Source organism: Epinephelus fuscoguttatus, linkage group LG11, assembly GCF_011397635.1.
Source record: "Epinephelus fuscoguttatus linkage group LG11, E.fuscoguttatus.final_Chr_v1".
In the NCBI taxonomy this organism is placed as follows: Eukaryota; Metazoa; Chordata; class Actinopteri; order Perciformes; family Serranidae; genus Epinephelus; species Epinephelus fuscoguttatus.
This window is the reverse complement of record NC_064762.1, coordinates 8846548-8868471: the sequence shown is the minus strand read 5'-3', so window position 1 is coordinate 8868471 and position 21924 is coordinate 8846548. Positions and strand designations below refer to the sequence as shown.

The window sequence follows — 21924 nt, the reverse complement described above, 5'->3', positions numbered from 1 at the left end:
TATCAGTTCAGCTCGCTCGAGTGGGGTTGAGCAGTGCCGCAGTGGAAGTGCAGCATTCCTTTTAGTAAAACCATATTTGTTTCTTTTTAAAGTTTTGTGTTTCATCTAATTATTTACATTTCAGTTTTATCATGATTATAAAATAATTTGCACTAAATGTGTGCTATGCAAAGAAAAGCAGTGTATTCCTGTGATGTGGGTCGCCCTCTTTAGTTAGTATGAATGTGTTTTTGCTGTATAATTCATATCTCTGACCCAAGTCTGCTGAAATGTGAAAACACCACAAAAGAGGAAAACAAAATCTTTTCTCCCTGAGGAAAACACCCCGCTCTCTAAGTGAGCAATAAATCTGGCTCTTAGAAGAGGTTGTCTCTCAGTGTGTGTGTGTGTGTGTCTTTGAGTGTGTAAATGTACTCAGTGTCCTCAAGTCCACAGCCTTCAGAGCTGTCAGATGTAGCCTGGCCCCGCAACATCCGTAACCCATGACCCCTGTAACTCCTGTTTTGTTCTCGGCACTCCAGGCCCCTCAGATATCCCTCCACTGGAACTCCCCCAGATGACAGACTCTGTTCCTCTACACTACCCCAGTAGCCTTTGACCTCCGTGGCACCTCTGCCTCTCTGCGCCGCTGCCCTCGCATTCCAGTAAAGGCACTGAAACCTGAGCCTGTGGTGAGCTCATCGCTGGGCCACGGAATCAAGAGTTAAATGATACCAAAAAACAGAGAGAGGAGAGAAAACGGAGAGAGAGAAGGGGGAGAGGCAGCAGTCGGTGCAGGACAGGTCTGGAACTGGTTCTCTGTGTGTGTGTGCTCGCCTGCGCTACTCTCCTCAGGGGTTAAGTTACAGCAGCAGAGAAAGCGAGGAGGAAGAGGAAGAAGAAACTGCTGGCGTCTTTGAATTCTCTCAGCTTTTGTCTGTCTCGTTTTCCTCCTCACGCTGCCTCTGAGCGGCCTGACAGACTGGTGCCTGCAGTTTCCTCTTGACACACTCTAGCGAGCCCGCTGCCCTCCATCCGCGCTTTCAAGTTAACGAGCCCCGTCGGTCTCGTCCTCGCGTCTGGGAGCTGGATGTGAGTGTAATGTGGCGAGGTCGTGCTCTCCACTCTCTCCGTGTCTCTGCTTTACTCTGACCCTTCCTTGACCACCAAGCGTCCAAACACGGTAAGTGTCGCCTCTTTAAATTGTCTGCCAAGATGTGAGTGTTCCCCTTGTGTGTCTGAGGAAAAGTGTAAGAAAAAAAAAACTTCAGGAAAAATCTTTCCCAAAGCTGCAGCCCAAATGTCACATCTCAAATCATTGTGATTCATGTCTCATATTGTGATGAGTACCATTAAGATGCTTAATCACTGCAAACATAATTAAACCAATCAGTGTCTCTCTCAAGCTGAGTTTGGAGGACGACTGCGGTATGCCAAGAAAAAAAGGAGCTTTTTAGCCGAGAGCATCTCCAGCTGAAAGCACAGATCAACTTTTAAAAGTTTTAAGAGTGCCATTAGATAAACCTTTTATCCATGCATTATTCATAGCCGCCATGTTTCTTTCTAGTTCACTGCCTGTTGTTCGCCATGTCTCTCTCTGACCTTGTGCACTTGTCTTGTCAACCTTTGGGGTGACAAATCCCTCTGAAGCAAAGTTTTAAGCAGGGTGAGGATTTTAATGGGTGGCCTACAGGAGATGCTAAATAAAAGGTTGAGTACACATTATTTAAAAAGGGAAAAAAAAGGTGCATTCGCACTCTCGGGAGTTGTTTTAAAAAATTCGAGGGCCAGTTTACGCTCTGAAATCTGCCACCTGCTCTTTCTTTTCCAGCAGAAACCAATTTAAAATAATTGTGAGCGTTTTCCAGCAATAACTTTAAAAATGTCTGAGGTGAAACAGTAACAATTATCTCTAACATCTTCTGCAATAGTCTCATTATTTAAATGGGTATGAAGTGCTCCGTTGCTCCTCGCAGGTAAACACACCATGCTTCTGGGGAAATAATGACAACTCTATGATCAAAAGCTTTAAAAAATACCAATATAAAAAAAAACACAGCCGGGAAACGCTGCCCCGAATGCACTCAATTTACAAAGCTGTTTTATTCACAGGTTTTACTTAACACGCACACCAAGTCCCAGACCAGACTGCCAATGGATGTGATTAATGAGTAAACTTACAGAGAATAACAGCACATACCTCTCCAGCATCTACATATAACCTCTAACATTTAATTACCTTAATAAATTCCTAATTACTCAGTATTTTCTGAAGCTTTTAGCAGATATTTTTTCACAGATACCTGCAAAGAACATTATTACAAAATTGTATGTGTTCCAGAATATGAAGTTGTATATTTTGTCCATGCAAAAGAATGGAAGTCAAGGGTCAGAACTACTGTGCAATAAATAATATACACCAACATTAAAGTTTATCCTCTAGTTTTAGCTAATTAATTAAACTGTTCACCTTTTAATTAAAAGTAATTATTATAATTTTATCCGTGTGACTAGTCAATAAACATGTTTACCTTCTCTTACCTAACTGTTTAAACCATTTATCCAGTACGTCAATCTATTTTAACTTCTCTTTTTGGCAGTCTCTACAGCAACATATGGCTTTAATACATTACAGTTCATCAAACATGTGGACTCGAGTCACAAATTTGATGACTTTAGACTCAAACTCAAAAAAAGACTTGCAACTTGACTTGGACTTTCACACCAATGACCCCTGACTTCACTCAGACTGAAACCTTTGACTTGTAAATACTTCTTACCTTCCCCCAAGCCCAAAGATTAAAGAGTATGTTATTTAAAAAATGTGCCACGAATCTTCTCTTAATTTCCTGAATCAACTCGCATCAAAGTAAATCTCTGTATTTCCTTTAGACATAAAACACAGGAACAGCACATAAGATCATCTTAAAGGAAGGATACAGAAAATGTCTTAGAAATATGCAAAAGGAAAGTTGAAGACATTTTTTTCAGTACGAGATGAGTTTGAAACAACAAGGCAGAACACACACACACAAAATTCATTCTGTTGTGGTAGGAAAACGGAGTCAGTTGGCAGACGGCTATTTTCTGGTCTTTTTGAAGGTCATAAAAACAAAAATATGACATAAACACGTTTGCTTTATTTACCTGCACTCTGAAACATCTGAAAGTCACTAACTTTTTTTGGTGAGGATGACAGTTTCATAGCATTGAAAGTAAAAAAGTGGCCTGTGGACTAAACATTTTATAAAACTGGGTTAAAGAGAGATATTGTAAATGTGTTACATCTCGTTAACAGACAAATGAATCAGCTACATTTTGATTTGAGATTTAAAACTGTGTGATGAGTGATGGCAGCTGGCCGACACCATTTCATCACTAAGTTGAGACAAATGTGAGCAGGGTTGGTTGGCACATGGACAAACGAACTGCAACAGTAACAGTTTTAACTGAAACAGTATTTTGAGAGACTGAAATATTTTTGAAAGATTAAAAACAATGTTTATATTGTTATTTTTTAAGTGTTATTTTGACTAGTCAAAGGCAAATGTAGCTGATAGATTGCTTAAAATGCTGTTTGGTTTTAAATAGTAGGCAGATATTCTATTAAATGTTCATTTTTTCTGTTTCTTGTTTGAATTAAATGTTCAAATTGTTTCGATTGGTTGATTCATCGTAATTTAATGTATTTAATGTATTTCAACATTGTGCCATCCAACTCTGTGATGGGGCTGGTTGGCACAAATGCACAACAAGACTTTACTTACGAGTCACCTAATTTCAGAAAACATTTTTGTGCGTCAAAACATTTTTATTTTTAGCTGAGAACTTCACCTTTCAATTACTGCTGGATGAAGTATTCGAATATACATAATGACAGAGAAATACAGCAGAGAGTAAAAAGTGTGCCAACCAACCCTGGTCTCCCCTCCCATGTTATGCCTGCTGGGTCTATTGTGTCTTTTGTAAACAGGCTTTCATTTTCACAGGAAATGTACAGTTTCTGCTCATTACATGTGTACATACATACTTTTTCAAAAAACATCATGGTTTGGCTCAGCATTCATACGGGAAGCGAACAATGGCCTGTAAAAAACTGACCCTGACTATCTGTGTTTCATATTGCTGTGACCAACCCAGTCTTACTCCAAAGTCATCGAAATCCTGCGCTTGGTATGAGACTTCTGGTGTCAGAAACTGACAAAAAAAGCTGTCCTCTTATGTCGGCATGATACACGGACAGTCAGAGTTATTGTTTAACAGCACCCAATGGCATCAGGGGAAATGTGGCAGGACAACAACGAAAGACAAGTCTGAGTAGGATAGGTGGGAGGGGTGGTGGATGGGTCCAACAACCACTGACTTTCACCCAGGAGGCGGGTGTTTGCTTCCTGTATGAATGTAAAGCCAAACCCTGTTTGTTTTTCTTCAACAATCATGTGCATTTGTTGTTGAAGGAAAAAACGTCAATATGCAGTGTTGTGCTGACGCAGTGCATTTATTTTGAAAGAGACTGTATGCAAACTGTACATTTCCTGTGAAAAACAGAAGTGTATTTTGAAAACCGACAATGCATGCAACAGGCTGAAGCTGACACGGCGTCCCAGAACGTCAACAACCAACACACCCAGGGTACCTTGTCCTATCTCAACATAGAAAGTCCATGACTAAACGCTGATATGTGACAAGGTCATAGTGAGAATGTGTTGCCGCAACAGTTGCTGTAACAACTGCATATCATAATGCCGCGAAAGTTTCTGTCCAGCACCCTTACAAAACTGACCGCACCTAGTGGGGTATCATACTGCAACCAAAGGTGCCTCTTGGCATTGGTTTTTGACGCCGCAATCACTGACAAAGCAGCAATATTTGATGCTTTCGGAATGAGAACAGCTTAATTTATGTAGACAATAGTAGATTTCATTCATTAGATATCAGTAAAGTATGCTGTATAGCTAAACGCGCTCAGGAAAAATAATTTAATATAGTTGGAAATTAGTTTTTTGAAATCTTTTTGGTCCCCCCCCCCCAATATTGGCTCCATGGTTACGGTCCTGCATTGCTCCATATCAGATCCTTTGCTCACATTCCTGCCTTCAAAGTGTTACTTAAGAGAAAGTATGATAAACTAAACAAAATCTGTTTTATATCACTGTAAACTCTTGAGACATCTGGAGACATCACAGTTGGCTCTGGAACATTGTGTTGGACGTGTTTCACTTTTCTCAGATGCTTCATAGGTCAAGTGATTATTTGATTAAATAGGAAAATGACTGTCAGATTAATCAACCAGGAAAAAGTTGTTGGTTGTAATTCTAATATCTCACACCATATCACGTTGCAGCCCTAACTTCCAAATAAATGTAATTTAGTGCAAATTTCTTTGTTCAATGCAGTTTGGGGTAGACGTGTAAATTATGAGCCAAACTGAGGTGACATTTCCAAAATCCTTCAAAGTCGCTGCAAATTCCATGCATCACCATTCATGCATCAATCCTGAAAAATATGCCACTAATGTGTCAGTGAGGGCGACAGCTCAACACACACCTTTTTGGGAGCGTGGGGATTCGAGTGCTGAAAGTGAGCTCTTTCACCTATAATTGCTTTAGGGGACAGGCAGGTAGTCAGAAACGGTTTTATATGGAAGTACATGAAGGAACATATTTGACAGCTGGAATGTGTTTCTGCGCGGCACGGGGGGAAGAAAGAGGCACAGACTCGAGCCTCTGTTTCAATCTGTCCGTTTTAAGACATAATAGCGAGAAGTAAAACCCTTATTTTGACATCGAGAATGACTCACTGTGTCCCAATGTATTAAAACTAAATTACAGGATGATGAAGTGGAATACGATAGGCATAACAAAGTGATATTTCTGTGAAATTTGTGTCTTTTAATTATTAAACAGAGCTTACTTATTATCTGGAATTGATCAGCGCCTGGCAGGATACTGACTCAAACCTCCAATAAGCCCCAAACCTACAGTACTATAGAGTCAGCTGATCGCAGTAGCCAAACGAAGGCATGAATCAGACGTTGTCTGACACTGGACATGGCCCGAGGGCAGATCTGCAGCGAGGGAGCTGAAGGAGACCGCTAAAAAGAGAGCGTGAGGAGAGCACTGAGAGAGAGCTGAGGGTGAGGAGGGGGAGACGCAGAGAGAGTAGACTGGTTCTCCGGCCAACTGGGAGATCCAGTACAAGGAGAAGCTTGTTCTTGCAATGCCTCGGCGTTCTCGGGGCTTGTAGCAGGAGGACGCGGCCTCTCCTGGATGGAAGAAAAATAGAGCCAAATACCAGAGGATAATGTGATTACAGGCAAATAGGAGAATGAAGGTTAATTGGAGTTAAGTGTCTATAAAAAAACGACCCTCTATATATACATCTGCACGTCAACCTCCATTCTGCCAATGGAGCTGAATTCTTACTGCTTCCTTTTAAATAAACACAGTTCAGAAGGAATGTCGCGAGTGTATGTTTTCAGAGGATAATACCTGGACATTTGGAGTCCAATCATTATCAGATTATAGTCAGGGGCTTAGACATAATTAGAATAACATGAAGACCAATGTAAAAAACATGAAGCTGCCACAGTGACCTCGCTACCACACGTCTGGAGGTCGAATCCAACGCCACCTGTGATGAATCCCAGCAACGGCTATTTTCATCAAACACTCATAATCTCCCAGTCGTGACCATTGGCACCCTGTTTATGTGCGACCTGTCATTCAGAGAGACAGACGACGCTCACTGAGGTAATGCTCGGAGTACAACCTTGACCTCTAACAGCTGAACACGGGAGGAAAAATTACTTACTTTGTTGTACTTCAGCTTCCAGGAAGCCTTTTTCTTTCTACGGCAAACATTGACATTCATGATGCTGTGGTGAGAGCGTCTCAACATCAGAGGTGACAAATGTTTTTGTTAAATGAATGTCTCCACATTTACCAGCAGCACCTGGATTGTTCTTTACAGAGCAGGATAAAAGGAAAATCACAGCTCTGATTGCTGCAGTAACAACGCTCTGCAATTCAGAACACTTAGACACAAAGACGCTCCATAAACATTCAAAACAGCCATTTAAATCTGACTTGCCTGCCAAGAAATCAGGGCTGGTTATGACTGACAATGTGGGAACACTCATTTGATTGGTACAATATTTCTGTGGGAGGGCACTAATTTCTTTTTTATATAATATCACTTCAATTCAAATGGAAATGCAGACGTCCAAAACACACTGGAGGTCGATGCTGTCAGACATCGATTGGCTCTGTCTGTAATAAGAGCACTCTGCAAAACACATTCTGACAAATGTTGCCATTTTCTCACTGGGTTTAGAAAACTTTAAGACCCCAAAATATATGAGTATGAATTTGCAGTAGCTGCAACCACGTGCCCACATGTATCCCCCCCTCACCCTTGCCATGCCCTCATTTAGACAATTGGCATGAAGACAAACATGAACACACACTTGATCTCCATGCCACATTATAAGCTCCTGGGGCAACCTAGTCTCACTCCGAAGTCATCGAAATCTGGCGACACCGACGGAAAAAGCCGTACTTTCAAATTGGCATGACATACAGCTGGTAGCCGTTATTTCTTAACAGCACTGAGCAGCGTAAAGGGAAAAGTGGCAGGACAACAACGCAAGTTAAGGTGGCAGAAGACCGAGTAGGGTGGGCAGGAGGGGTGGTGGATGGGACCAACAACCACCAATGTTCACCTGGGGGGCTGGTGTTCTCTTCCCATAAGATTGTAAAGCCAAAGCCTGTTCTTTTGTCCTAAACCCAACCATGTGCCTGTGTTGACAAAATATAACCACGTACATTTGTTGTTGAGGGGAAAAAAATAAAAATACGTCAATTCACAGTGTTTTACCAAAGATCTGGTACAGATAATGTGCTTTTTACAAGTACAAGTATCATCTGGATACAATATTTGTACTCTTGATGATGGAACTTATGGTTTGGTCCCACAAACTTTAAACTTTAACTTTCAACTTTAAACTCCGCCCACACCAAGTCCAGATACAGATAATGGTGTACTCTCATCCTTATGTCAAAGGGAGGGGACATTTTTGTGCATTGACCGACGTGTGAGCGACACAGCTGCTTGACTTACTTGACTAAAGCCCTTTGCTAATCTAGGGAGTGTAGGCCATTGACGAATGTTCTCCATTTCACTTGGTTGTTGGCTGTTCGCTGTAGATCTCCTCAGCTGAGTACACTCCTAGACATTTCTGTCTGGACACCTCTTCTCCAGTGGTCAAACACATCATATCAACACATTACTATGTATTGTAAAGGGACCTTGGGTTTCTTGAAAGGCGCTATATAAATTAAAGTTATTATTATATCAGACTTCATAGGATGTCCAGGGGTACGACACTTTTTTTAAATACGTCAAAAAAAAAAAAAATTAAAATGTCTCACACAAAAAGAAGGAAACTTTTTTTTTATTTGACTTTAAAGAAAAACTTTAAAAATAACCATCATAATTTGAAAAGTCTGTAATATTTTGCATCACCTTGATGATAAAATGTAAATACTCGATGCCTTTTAGTGAAGTGCAGCTCTGTGTATGATTGAGGGGGCTGACTCCAGTTTTACGGCCTGTGAGTAGGACCGTTCTTGTTTGCTTTGGAACCTTCTGAAAGCAGCCAAAAAAGCAAAGGCGAATGCCAGCGGGAGCGGCTGCCAGCAGGCGTACAGCACACAACACAGAGCCCTGCTCCTTGATTTTCTGCTCCAACCACACTGAACTTTAAGGAGGCTTCATGCTGCTGACGCAGTTTGGACCCCACCGCCTCTCACCTCCACCCTCATCTCCCCCCCTTATCTTAGATTTTATGTTCACACCTCATAAAAACTCAATTTGTCTCTAAAGTCTGATCTTCAGGGTGGAACTCCTTTGTGTCATTTACAAGCGATGTTGCATTTTGTGGTCAGGCGTCGTAAACCTATCAGGATTAGTTTTGGTGGCAATGACACTGTTGCACGTACTGTGACTCATAGAGCATTTTTCCACAATGACACCGACACTGCACGCTGCAGATTAGATGAAGAATGGAGATGTATGCTCTCACGTTTAACAGTGGCGTGCAGCACGCAACGACAGAGATGAGGAAGGTTTATATGTGCAGCCATGTTTCATCTAGCATCAGAAAGCATCTTCACAAGTACTGTACTGCAGGTACATGTATTTGACTTGAATACTTCTGAGTATTTCAGATATTTTCTACTTGTAGTCCACCACATTTCAGAGGGGAATGTGCTTTTTAATCAACTACATTGATGTGACAGATAAAAGGTGCTTCTTAGATTAAGATCCAGACATTTTCAGCTTGTAACCGCTCAGAAAACAGCAACGTCTCGCAGCTTCTCATCATTTTTCAGATGTTCATGAATTATTGCAGCAAAGAACGACTGATTCTTGAACTGTGTAAAATGGTTTATTTAAATAACTGTTCAGAGAGAGAAAAAAATTGAATGAAATGAATACATGTGTGTGTGTTGGTGCTGTGTTCTAGTGCAGCCCATTAATGATCTCACAACCCTTCCAAGGAATCTTGTGATCCTTGGACTTTCAACCTGGACCCTATTTTCCCATGTTTTTGTCTTAAGTGAATAATGGGAACAACGATTTTGAAATTGGTCCAATATTCAGATCCGATACTCATCGTGGTGATAGCGTATGGTCAGCTTTGTCCACTAAAGAGCACAAATGAGCTCAGTGGAGAATTGGAGAGATGTTGCTGTGCATGAAGGCTTCACAAGTAAAAACACCTGTGTTGGCAACTGACGTAAAACAAAGGATCAGATTGGCTCAACAAAGCTGATCCTGATCAGTTAAAAAATGGTTTTATCATCCACGATACTGATCTTTGACATCAGATCGGGACATTTATTTTTTTCACTGGTTACATGTGTTGGTCTGTCGGTTAGTTTTGGTAGTCTTCAGTTTACTGCATGGCACACCACAGAGGTCTGGTGGGAGCTAAGCTAGCAACACAGCTCATTTGGTGACTGCTGCTGGTAAACATTGTGCCCACCTTTGGTCTTCCCCCCCAGTTGTCCGAGAAACATCACCCTGCAGAGCCAGAGAGCGGCCATGTTAGACATGCATATGTGCAATAGCAGACTCTCAGTTTTATGTTGTACTGAGGGAGATTGCTAATTTCGTATTTTTGATCATTTTTGTAAAAATAACGTTAGCGATTCCCTTGCAAAGACAATTGCTTGTTAAAAGCAAAAGTAGGAAAACTCTTCTACTAGCTAGCACTCTAGCTCGCTTGCTAACGCCGTCTGCTTATCAGCTCCTTAATCAACGATCATTACAGAATATAACAGCTTTCACGGCTGTTCGTTTTAGGAGGACCACTGCAAGGAAACGTGTTCTTTTTCCAGATTATCAAATGGACAATGGATCAGAAATACCTGGTTTGGCTGCCAGTGTTTAGTAGCTGAAAAGTTTTATTTCCACTTTACAATGTTTTAAGATGATACATTGTCCTTTAATTGTCTGATCATTTAAACAAAGAACAGGCTTTCTTGCGGTTGTCCTTTTAAAATGAGCAGTGGTTGAAGTTGCTATATTCTATTATGATCAGGGAGATGTTACACAGACGCTAGCTAGTTGTAATGTTGATGACTCCCATTTCTCTGAAGTGACTGGCTGAATTAGAAACTGAAGTTTTTGACTGATGGGATGTTAGCCTCTGATTAGCCACGTCTGTAACGGTGGCTCTCCCGTTCTGCAGGTGGATGACATTGGGCCGCCCCTGTGAGTCCAATATAAAAGCACTGCTTCAGTACAACACTGCAAATTGATGTTTCTTTCCTTCAATAACAAAAGCATGCAGTTGGGTTTAGGAAAAAAGAACAGGATTTGAAATTTAGAATCCTACATGAAGCGAAACATCGGCCTCCTGGGTAAAAGTCAGTGTTTGTTGGAGTTTCCTCCTGATGCCACCAGACACCGTCACGCTGGAATTCCACTGGATGCATGTCTGTTGTGGATCGGCAGCACTGGTTATCCGCTGCGTGGTCTGCCGTCCGTCAACACTCACTGGCTGCGTTTGCTGTGCGGAGCGGTGTGACTCCGCCAGACAGCGGGAGGACCCACGAGATATCGCAAATTCACACATAATCGCACGATACAACAAGGTGTAGTTTCTATAAACAGAAACACAAAACCAGAGGAGTAGTAGGAAGACATGTCGGTGCACCTCCATGATTAACATCTCCTCGTCCATGGTGTCAACAGGGTGAAATGACGTCTGAAAACCTCTGACCTGTTGACTTCAGGCCTGCTCCGCCCATTATGATGTTTTCAAGGTGTAGTGCAGGGAAATATGATCCGCCATGAACACTGTGTATTTTATTTTGAAAATTAACCGGATGTTTTATTTTGTTTCTGTGCATGACTTCCTGCCCCGCATGATCTGCTCCGTGCTGAATTGCTGCGTTGCGCTCCGGCGTCTGGCAAAAATAGAAGTCCTGCGTATCTGTTGCGGAGGGCTCCAGACCGCCGGAGCTGTGACGGAGCCGGAATGCAGCACAGCCAGTGGAAGCACATACATTGACTAGAATTGAAACGTATTGGCTCTGCTGCCGTTCCGCAGCGCAGACCAACCAACACGCATTTGGTGGAATTTGGGGGCTACAGAGTAACGCCCACTGGCTGCGTATCATACCGACATGAATAGGACAGCTTTTTTGTTGGTGTCTGACACCAGAAGTCACTGACTAAGCACCGGTTTCCATCGACTTTGGAGTGAGACAGGGTTGCACTACCTCTAAATGGATAGGGCTTTGAAACACAGTGCTAAAGCTCACTGAGTCAATGGAGCGCCGGACTAACAGGAGAGGCCTCTTGTGCTTCGGTTAGTTACCAGTTAAAGGGGGGTCAGGCCATTGGAGATGAAATGAACCTAAATCACCAATCAATCAGTTTTAATCTAATGATGTCATCTAAAAATGATGTACCACATTATACTTTACCTTTCACAGGGGACACTGTTGTGCAGACGAGTGTTTTTTGATACTTTAGGTACTTTTTACTGCATTTTTACTTACTGTCAGAAGGATTTTGAATTATGTACTTCTAATGGAGCGGTTTGACTTTGCTGTACTGGCACTTTTATTTCAGATTTACAGTAAGTGCTGTTTCCCCTGCTGTGCGTCAGTCTCACAGCCAGATGTGATGTCACCATCATGTGTTCTGTGTTATGTTCTGAGAGTGACGTAAAGGACAATCTGAAATCTGATTTGAGTGGCTCGGCTAAGTCGTTTAAAATTTGATTTGAGTCAGATTTCCAACCACCTATGGAATGACTTCTACGTGTTTCTTGCCATCCACACTCGATAGAAGCAATCTGATTCCAATCTGGATACGCCAGAGATCAGATTTAGGCTGCCGGTCCGAACATAACCACTTTGTCTCTCTCCTTCTCCTTTTTTTATTTTTATCTTGCCTGTGTATCTGTCCTCAACCCTTCTCCTCACTCACTCCGTCCCTCACCAGCCACTGTGATATCATCCTTAAGTTTTGTTGTTGCAATACCCAAAACCATGACTGGCGATGAATCAAAGGTCTCGTCAACACAAAACAGCAGCTTCACTTCCAAACTAAACACAGCGTAGACATTATGCAACTCCCTGGACTTCCTGTTATTGCTCACCTTAAAGTTTTCCTTTATTAAACTTTCTCACAGCCTGATATCATGAAATGAAATAATCCTTTCATATGGGAACAAATGTAATCATTCTGTTTATGCTGATTCATGCTCAATAAAACATGCTGATCCAGGCTGAGGCACCGCTGTCCATCCTGTTGTCAGTCACACCAGCTGGTCTGAATATCTGTGTGCATGTTCTCTTTGCATTCGTCTCTGTGTAAGTCCCCTTCACCTGTCTACATAAATTGGGTTTTCCCCACCCATGTGTCACCTCCTTCGACTTGTTTATCCTATGCCTCTCTTGTACGGATGATCTTCTCTTCTGGCACTCGACGCCATTATTTTCCTATTTTGCATGTCACTTGCTGAGTTAGCTCACGCTGTCAACTGCCTGCTGAGTGATCCATTCACCTCTATCTCAAAAGCTTCTCAGTAATTGCTGGGTAATTGTTTGTCCAGCAATGCAGCGTGTGAAAGCCCGGTCTTTCATTATGTCTGTTGAATTTTGTTGAAATATCACAGCGTCAAAAAAAAAAAGAAAAAAAAAAAAAGAGAGAGATCTCTGCCTCGTGGCAAGATTCTGTCACATGTTTCCAAACCTAATTATTCAAATCACCTGGACTGTATTGAGACAGAGAGGAATAATCTCTCCCAGGTGGCACACAGTTTTCACTTTGCTCTAAGAAAAATAAGCTTTCTTGACTTATAACAGCCTCTGGCAAACATCCAGCTCAGCCACATTCCACTTTCATATGACCTTCTCACAGACCCGGCCTGCAGCGAGAGCCGCACCGTCCGTCCACGACCACACCTCCCTTTGACTGGCCTAGATAATTCAAGTCCTGCTTATCTTTGCTTCTTCTTCAGCCTCCTCCTCCTCAGTGTTTACAAGTTTGACTCAACTCCAGAGATGCAATTGGCTTGTAAATTTCATTTATGTGTATTTACAGTTTTGTTTTACAAGGACAGATACAGCCCCGCTCAAACGCTGGAAGCCTTTGAAATTTATCACAGTGTCGCGGTCGTGTCAGATGTTTTTCAGTCTGTCTGCAGCCAAAACAACCAGCTGAGTAAAAGTTGGCATCACTGCAAACCACGCATATGTTACACTTGTTCATTAATGTGCAAAACTTAACATTTAAACAAGGCTGTGGATGACGTGTGGTTAGATTTAGGCACAAACACCACTTGGTTATGGTGAGAAAAAGTCATGTTTTGGCCTAAAATACACGTTTTTTCCCTGCATCCTTAGCACACTTATTCTGGCTGCGCCCTAATTTATCCACTTATTGGAGTTTTATCTTCGAAACCCTATTAGATATTTTGAAAATGAAATGATCGTTTGACAGCTATTTTTGGCAAAACAGAAGAAAATCAGGATCTAAACACAACACAAAATAACAAAATTTGTCACTTTATTCGCGCAGATATGAATCCTCATCCACTGAGCTGGACTTTAAGGAAGTGATGCAAGGAAGTGATGCAACATCTCAAACTTGAGAAACTAAGATTCTCATTAAATGGCTCTTCTGATAAATTAATGAGAATCTGGAATCCACTCATGGAATATATAAACGCTAGACTATGAACCCCCACTGTATTGATAACTCCACGTGAAGTAGGTCTTATTGTCTTACATTTTCTTGTAGTCGGTAGTTGGGTAGGCCCTGTCTGGCCCTTTATTTTGTTCACTGGCTGTCCCATTTTTTGTTGCCCTATCCTGGGTGGAAACACACTGATGTCTTGGTAAATAAAACGTCTTGTAGTGGCACTAATATCTCTGTATAACCTCTTCTCATGGCATTATCCCAGTGGGAAGCACAGTGATGTCTTGGTAGAAATATTCACTTTTTGTCACCATATCCTGGCAGGAAATTCACTGATGTATTGGTAAAAAAAAAATACAGTTTTTTGTTGCCCTATTCTGGGTGGAAAAGGTGACCAGTTGCTAAGGAACATCAACATTTGGTGGCTGAAAGAATGCTGGAAATGCAGTAAAAACAATCTTTATGTGGCATTATCCTAGCTGGAAGTACAGTGATGTCTTTGTAAAAATAACCACTTTCTGTCGCCCTTATCCCGTCAGAAAATGCACTGATGTACTGGTAAAAATCAACCAGTGATTGTGACACTATCCTGGGTGGAAACTGCTATAAGCTTCTAAAACACACCCACATTTGGTGACTGAAAAGCAGCTGGAAACTCAGCAATGACTCGCTAAAAACAGCAGTTTTTTTGTTTGTTGGTATAAATAGTGGTCTACAGCTTGGCAGGTGTCTCACCTGGGTGACATACCATCCCCTCCACCTCCTGATGACAAAGACAGCTCATATTCTTCAGCACTATAGCAATGTGGATATGCTAAGTATGAGACATGCAAATATAACGTTTGTATAAATTTACAATGCCAACAGTTTCCTCTGCTGACTGAGCTGCTGCAGCAGGGTTTAACATATATAGATGTTATGTTCGGATGGGTTTAACGTCAGGAATCAGTTGACTTGTGGATTGTTTAATTGATTAGTTGCCTAAAATATAAGCCTAATTTTTAGGGAATGCATTGTTTTTATTTTCTTGCTGGGAGTTTGATAAAAGGAGTGACACCACTCTCATGTCTGACTGTTAAATATGAAGCTACACCAGCAGCTGGTTAGCTTAGCTTAGCATGAATAAATACTGGAAACGGGGAAACAGATCACAATGTCGTCACAATATCTGCCAACCACCAATTCTTACACTTGTGAAAACGTCATGTCTTGTTTGTTTGTTTGTTCTCTGCAAAAAACAAAATGTGGTTTTGCAGAGGATTACATACAAACTGTTGATGTTTTGTTTCGATTTAGGTTCGGATGAAACAAAGCGGACATAATGTCTGAATTCTGGAGCTGTAGTGGTGTTGGTAGGCTGTTTTTGTGTTTGGGCAGAGCCACATTAACTGTCTCCCACCTGTTTCCAGTCTCTCTGCTGAGATGAGCTAATCGGCTGCTGGATGTAGCTTCATAAAGCTGGTGTCCATCTTTTCATCGAAATCTCTGCAACAAAGCAAATGAGCAACCTTCCCAAGATTTCAAAATGAAAATCAAAATAGAGGTTATTTTTATCACGAATGTATTGCACTGATTGTCACACATGTATATACTATCTCTAAATGCATTACATTAATGCACATCTTTAGGACGATATGTCATAACAATGTATATTTCACATTATTTTTATACTTTGTGCTGTGAATATCTGCTTATTCCTCTGCACATTAACCTCTCAAAACTGCACAGCATTTTTATTCACATGTATTATTCATATTTCTTCTGTATTTTCTTATGATAGTATTTGTATGTGACAACAAAAATCATTTGTGTATAATAATAGTAGAAGTATGACTAATAAAAATAGCAGTAGTAGTAGGCATCAGGCCAACTACAGCAGCAGCTCAACCACGGTCCAGACGCAACCATTTTCCGAGGGAACCTTCAAGACAGGTGCTCCCGGGGGAGAAGTCGAATTAACATGCATTAATGGGACATGAATGTTTGCAAATGGAGAGAGAGAAGGAGAGATGAGCTCAGTGTATCATAGGAGGTCCCCCGATAGACTAGGCCCTTATTAAATTAACTAGGGGCTGGTTCAAAGCAAGCCTGAGCCAGCCCTAACTATAAGCTGTCGAGTTAACATGCATTAATGGGACATGAATGTTTGCAAATGGAGAGAGAGAAGGAGAGAGGAGCTCAGTGTATCATAGGAGGTCCTCTGATAGACTAGGCCCATATTAAATTAACTAGGGGCCGGTTAAAAGCAAGCCTGAGCCGGCCCTAACTATAAGCTTTATCAAAGCGGAAAGTCTAAAGTGTCGTCTTAAATGTGGAGAGAGTGTCTGCCTCCCAGACCGAAACCGGAAGATGGTACCACGTGAGAGGAGCCCGATAGCTGAAGGCTCTGGCTCCTGATCTACTTTAGGAAACTCTAGGAACTAGGGATGCACAACAATATGGGCACGTCATTGGTATCAGCCAATATGGCTTTAAAATCGGCCAACATGTTTTTTCTTATTTTGCACAATGAATGAATATTACACACTTTGAAAAGTATTGTATTTCATGTGTCCATCTGCTGGTGGGCTGTCACGATAAGTGTATGCATGTATAATACGATGTTAATTCCACTACAGAAGAGACCTGAGGATCACTAAAATGGGGAATGGGAAAAAAGTGGATATATCTGCATCGGTTATTGGCCAAATAAGTTGTTATTTACCGGCGTATCAGATATTGGCAAATAATCCAATATTGCACATCCCTACCAATAAACCACCGGTACCCTGCATTCATCAAGCAATAACATGAAATATTTACTGATTTCAGCTCCTCAAATATGAGGATTTGGAGCTTTTCTCTCGTCTCTATATTTGTAAATTAAATATTCGACATTGTCACCTTTTTCTCTAGACTTAATATTTTATAGATGAACTAATTTAGCCGACACATCCTAAGTACATTGCTACATAATGATCTTGAAAATGATCCTTAACTGCAGCAGCAGCCCTCCGTCTGATCTCAAGTTCCTGGACCGAGTTTTTATTTACTATCTGAATAACAGAGGAGAGCTGTGAAGCTTGCTTCTAAAACAGGAAATGGAATTGGCTTTTGCAAATGTTGGTGTGTGTGTGTGTGTGTGTGTGTGTGTGTGTGTGTGTGTGTGTGTTTGCATTAAGGAGTCAGAGAGACAGAGCCATGCCGCACTTTAATATCCCCAATAACGTTGGAGAGACGGGGCATCTGTTTGAGAATCCCACATCAAACGAGACGGCATGTCAGCGGAGGGTTATGCATATATTTCCCTTGTTCTTCCCAGCCGACAGGAACAGGCAGGCGTACAGGAGAGAGCTGATGAGTGGAAGGAGAGACTGTTTTGATCAAGACTCGAAAGTGAGGACAGTAAAATCTAAACAGAGAGAATACTTGAGTAAATGCATCGATACAGTCGAAACAACCACTCGCAAATCAATTACCTTATCAAGGTTTGGGGTTGTGTTCTTGTTCTGTGGTGCTGCAGGAGGGGATGTTGTTTTCCTGAGAGGGCATCTGGAGGAGATTAGGGTCCAACCTGACACTGCAGCCCCGGTGAAACATGACTCAGGGATGAATGGGGGCTTTTAGACCAGTGTCTGTCTTCCCACACGTTGTTCTGCTATTCTTTATTTGTCCGTCACCCAATAAAACACGCACGGCGTTATCTGATACCCACATGCTCGCCGAGCAAACAAGCTTCTGCCAATCTCTTTCTGCTCCCCCACTTTTTTAAAACAAAACAAGCCTTTAATACAGCTTTTAACGTAAAGTGTTTTTTTTAATCATGTAAGAAAGCAAAGCCTCGGAGAAACACGATGTCACCGGCGATGTTATTAATTTCAAATCAGCTGTCCGCGCAGACTATACATCACTGCAAGAGAATGTCATTTGTAAGGTCAGCAAATGTCTGTTTTTTCTCTCACACCCGAGCGCAGAACAGAGAGCGTGAGGGAATGTAACAGAATAACACGAGTTTCAACCCAGCTGAGACCAAATTACCTGCAAAGAGAAGTCCATATTCAGAGCCCTTGTTTTGATACAGTCTACATTGCTGCGGGATGGACTCTTATTAGATTCGGCCTGCGTTTCCACTTGTGGCTCAGACGAGGTCCTTCGACGACCTTTATCCAGTTACGTCTGGGCACCGGCGCTCCAGAGAGCTCACATTTGCTCCTCCGATATGGACTAATGCATGTCACCGTTGCCACCTGCAGTTAGAACAAACAGAGCTGACCGCCACTCAGCTGGGCGACAGAGAAAGGAGGGAGCATCGGGCTGTGATACTGCATCGACTAACCCAGGTCACCCAGCTAAAGCATACATATTTCAAACAGTGTAAGGACTTCCTGTGGCTGTTCTATGCTGCAGTTAGACTTCCATATCTCTGTGAAAGCTGTTTTGTTGCCTCCATAATTGCCAGACTAGATGCTGCTGGTGTCGTCAGTTGTATTTTTACTTTTTATCATGAGAAAATCTGCCAGCCGAGGTAGTGACATGTTAATGTAGAGACATATCTGCTGCTCTGTGTTGTCTGTGGCCCTAAGAATGTGTGTGTGTGTGTGTGTGTGTGTGTGTGTGTGTGTGTGTGTGTGTGTGTGTGTTGTGTAGTTGTTGCTGTTTTGCATCTTGTCTTTCCTGGTTGTTTTGCCTTTTTTGTGCCATCGTCATGAGTCTCTTTGTCTCTCTCCACCTGTTTACTTTCTCTCAGTGGTCATTTTGAGTCTATTTGTAGCTGCTTTGCATCTCTTTGTGGTTGTTTTGCACCCATTTTGTTGCCGTATCTCCTTATAGTCGTTTTGTGTCTCTGTGGTCTTTTTTTGTCTCTTTGTAGTTGCTGTGTGTGTCTTTCTGGTTGTTTTGTCCTTTTTGTTGTCATTGCAGCTGTTTTGCATCTCTTTGTAGTCACTCTGTGTGTCTTCTGTAGTTAATTTGATTCACTTTGCAGTCATTCTGTGTCTCTTTGTAATCATTTGGTGTCTCTTTGTAGTCATTCTGTGTCTCTTTGTAGTCATTTGGTGTCTCTTTGTAGTCATTCTGTGTCTCTTTGTGTCATTTTGTGTCTCTTTGTAGTCATTCTGTGTTTCTTTGTAGTCATTTGATGTCTCTTTGTAGTCATTCTGTCTCTTTGTAGTCATTTGGTGTCTCTTTGTAGTCATTCTGTGTTTCTTTGTAGTCATTTGATGTCTCTTTGTAGTCATTTTGTGTCTCTTTGCAGTCATTCTGTGTCTCTTTGTAGTCATTTGATGTCTCTTTGTAGTCATTCTGTGTCTCTTTGTAGTCATTCTGTGTCTATTTGTAGGCATTTTGTGTCTCTTTGCAGTCCCTGTGTGGCTCTTTGTGGTCATTTTATCCATCTTTGAAGTCATTTCCAGTCTTTTTTTAAGTTGCTTTGTAGTCACCGTATGTCTTTTTGTAGTTGCTTTGAATGTAGCTGTGGTCATGTTGTGTCTCTTTGTTGTCTTTTTGAATCTCTTTGTTGTCATTTAATGCTTCTATGTAGTCATTTGGAATCTCTTTGTAGTTGCTTTGCATCTCTTTGTGTAGTTTTGCAGCTGTTTTAAACCTGTTTGTTGTAGTTTTGTGTCTCTGCAGTTGCTTCAAATATCTTTGCAGTTATTTTGAGTCTCTTTGTAGTTCTTTTGAATCTCCTTGTCATTTCTGTGTATCTTGGCAGTCGTTGTGAGTCTATTTGCAGCTGTTTTGCATCTCTGTGTAGTATTTCATGTCTTTGTGGTCTTTTTGTGTATCTTTGCAGTCATTTCAAGTCTCTTGCTAGTTGGTAGCATGTTACATTAAATGACAGTGTGCAGGTGAAGGCCAGGGGGCCCCTGACAGTTTGGGCCCCTGGGCCTGTGCCCGCTAGACCCTTTAAGTAATCCATCTTTGGCTATACTGACAAACCTGGGTCACATAGCTTAAGGACATACATATTTCAAACAGTGTAAAGACTTCCTGTGGCTGTTTTATGCTGCAGTTAGACGTCCATATCTCTGAAAGCTGTTTTGTTGCCTCCATAATTGCCAGACACTATGCTGCTGCTGTTGTCAAATAGTGTTTTACCTTTTATTGTGAGAAAATCTGTGAGCCAAGGTAGTGACACGTTAACGTGGAGACATATCTGCTGCTTTGCCTGCTCAGCCTTGCAAACATGAAGCTGCGGCCCTGAGGATGTGTGTGTGTGAACGAGACACGGAGATATTCAGGAATCTCACATTGTTTCCATTTCTTCAACCAGTCAAAAGTAAGACTATGCGTCGCCGTTCTCTGTGAGAGCGTGCCACTGTCCCCGCATGGGTTTCGATTTCAACCCCCTCAGCACATCAGCGACGCAATTGCTTCCTACTGCAATTTATTACAGGCAAATTGAAAGATTCCAAGGTGTGAGTCAGTTTGTGTTGGCTGTGAACGAGCAGGGTGGTTACTTACACTGCTTCTCTTTACTCCGGCTCGTCCCCCATCTGGGTTTGTGAGAGCTGTAGTTATTGTAACCAAGTCCTCAGGAAAGAGAAAGAGAGAGACAGAGAGAAAAAAGGAACGGCTGCTTTTCCAAAGCAAAGAGGGAGGATGGCAGTGGTCCCATTAGTTGACCCCCAGGCGAGCTCTCTGGAGGCATATAGGCTTACCAGCGTAAGAATATGCACTGGGCAGCATCAAAGCGCAGCGCTGGGGTAGCCGATAGCTTGTGGTGACATTGTGCTGTGGGACAGAGCACTCTCCGCCATCATTACCGCGGATCCCTCACATCGTCTATTTATAATCAATTTTCCATTCTCCCATATGGTGTCGAGGAAAGAAAGAGACGAGGGACAAAGAGAGGCTGAACAGGGAGCTGGTGGAGCACTGCTAACACGGCAGAGAAATTATACAACAGGGACTGTTCACATAAATGGACCCAGACGTGTGAAAGTAACGGCGGTTTAGTGAGGCCATTTCTTTAAAACCAGAGCTCAGGCGAGGAATAAAAACATTCAATTCCTACTGGGTCGTACTTCACGACGGTCCCCTTTTAAATTAGCCAATAAACTGTTTAAAGCCGCATCATTATTCGCGACAAAATGGCCTCATTTACAGAAACATCAGCAGTGAGTGAGTATTGTTGTGCTGTTTCCATCCTCTCTGCATTTATTATCAGGGGGCTCTTTACACTCTGAGTTTACACATTTTTTTCTTGCGTATTGAAAATGCACTCATGAGTGGAATTTGTTTTGATTTGGTTAAATGTCAAAGGAAGTAAACTGTCAAGGGAAGAACGCCGCCGAGACATGTTTGTATGCCCAGATGAGAAACTGAAATGTAGCTGTGTGGGAGTGCATGTGTGTTCACTCCCATCCTGAGAGCATTCTTGATGGAGGTGATGAACCCACGTTGCAGTGACATTCTGTCTCTAAGTGTGTGTGTGTGTGTGTGTGTGTGTGTGTGTGTTTCTGAGTGCCTGTGGTGTTATGCTTTGTCTTTGACACACTGATATGTTAAAGGAAGTGGAGTTCAGCTGGGGCTCGTGACTGTGACAGGGAAATATGACCAAACACGGAGACAATAGGGGTCAAGTGCTCTCCTTTCCCCCTCGCGCTGCATCCTAATACCTAACTCTCATTCAGGGACACATGGATGAGGTCCGTGGCCTCGCGATACCACTTTACACCCACATCCCCCGCGGCGACAGTAATAAGTCTGGAAGTGTAACCAGTTTGAGAATTGATG

At 42.0% G+C, this 21924-nt stretch overlaps 1 protein-coding gene across 1 annotated transcript in view; it reads left to right on the top strand.

Annotated features, from left to right (window-relative positions):
• The first annotated feature begins 700 nt into the window (after positions 1-700).
• flrt2 (fibronectin leucine rich transmembrane protein 2) overlaps positions 701-21924 on the top strand; it is a 63604-nt gene continuing 42380 nt past the window's right edge. Inside the window, exon 1 of the mRNA XM_049590128.1 lies at positions 701-1162. The gene's annotated coding sequence lies outside the window, so the exon portion shown is untranslated. The remainder of the gene's footprint in view (positions 1163-21924) is intronic.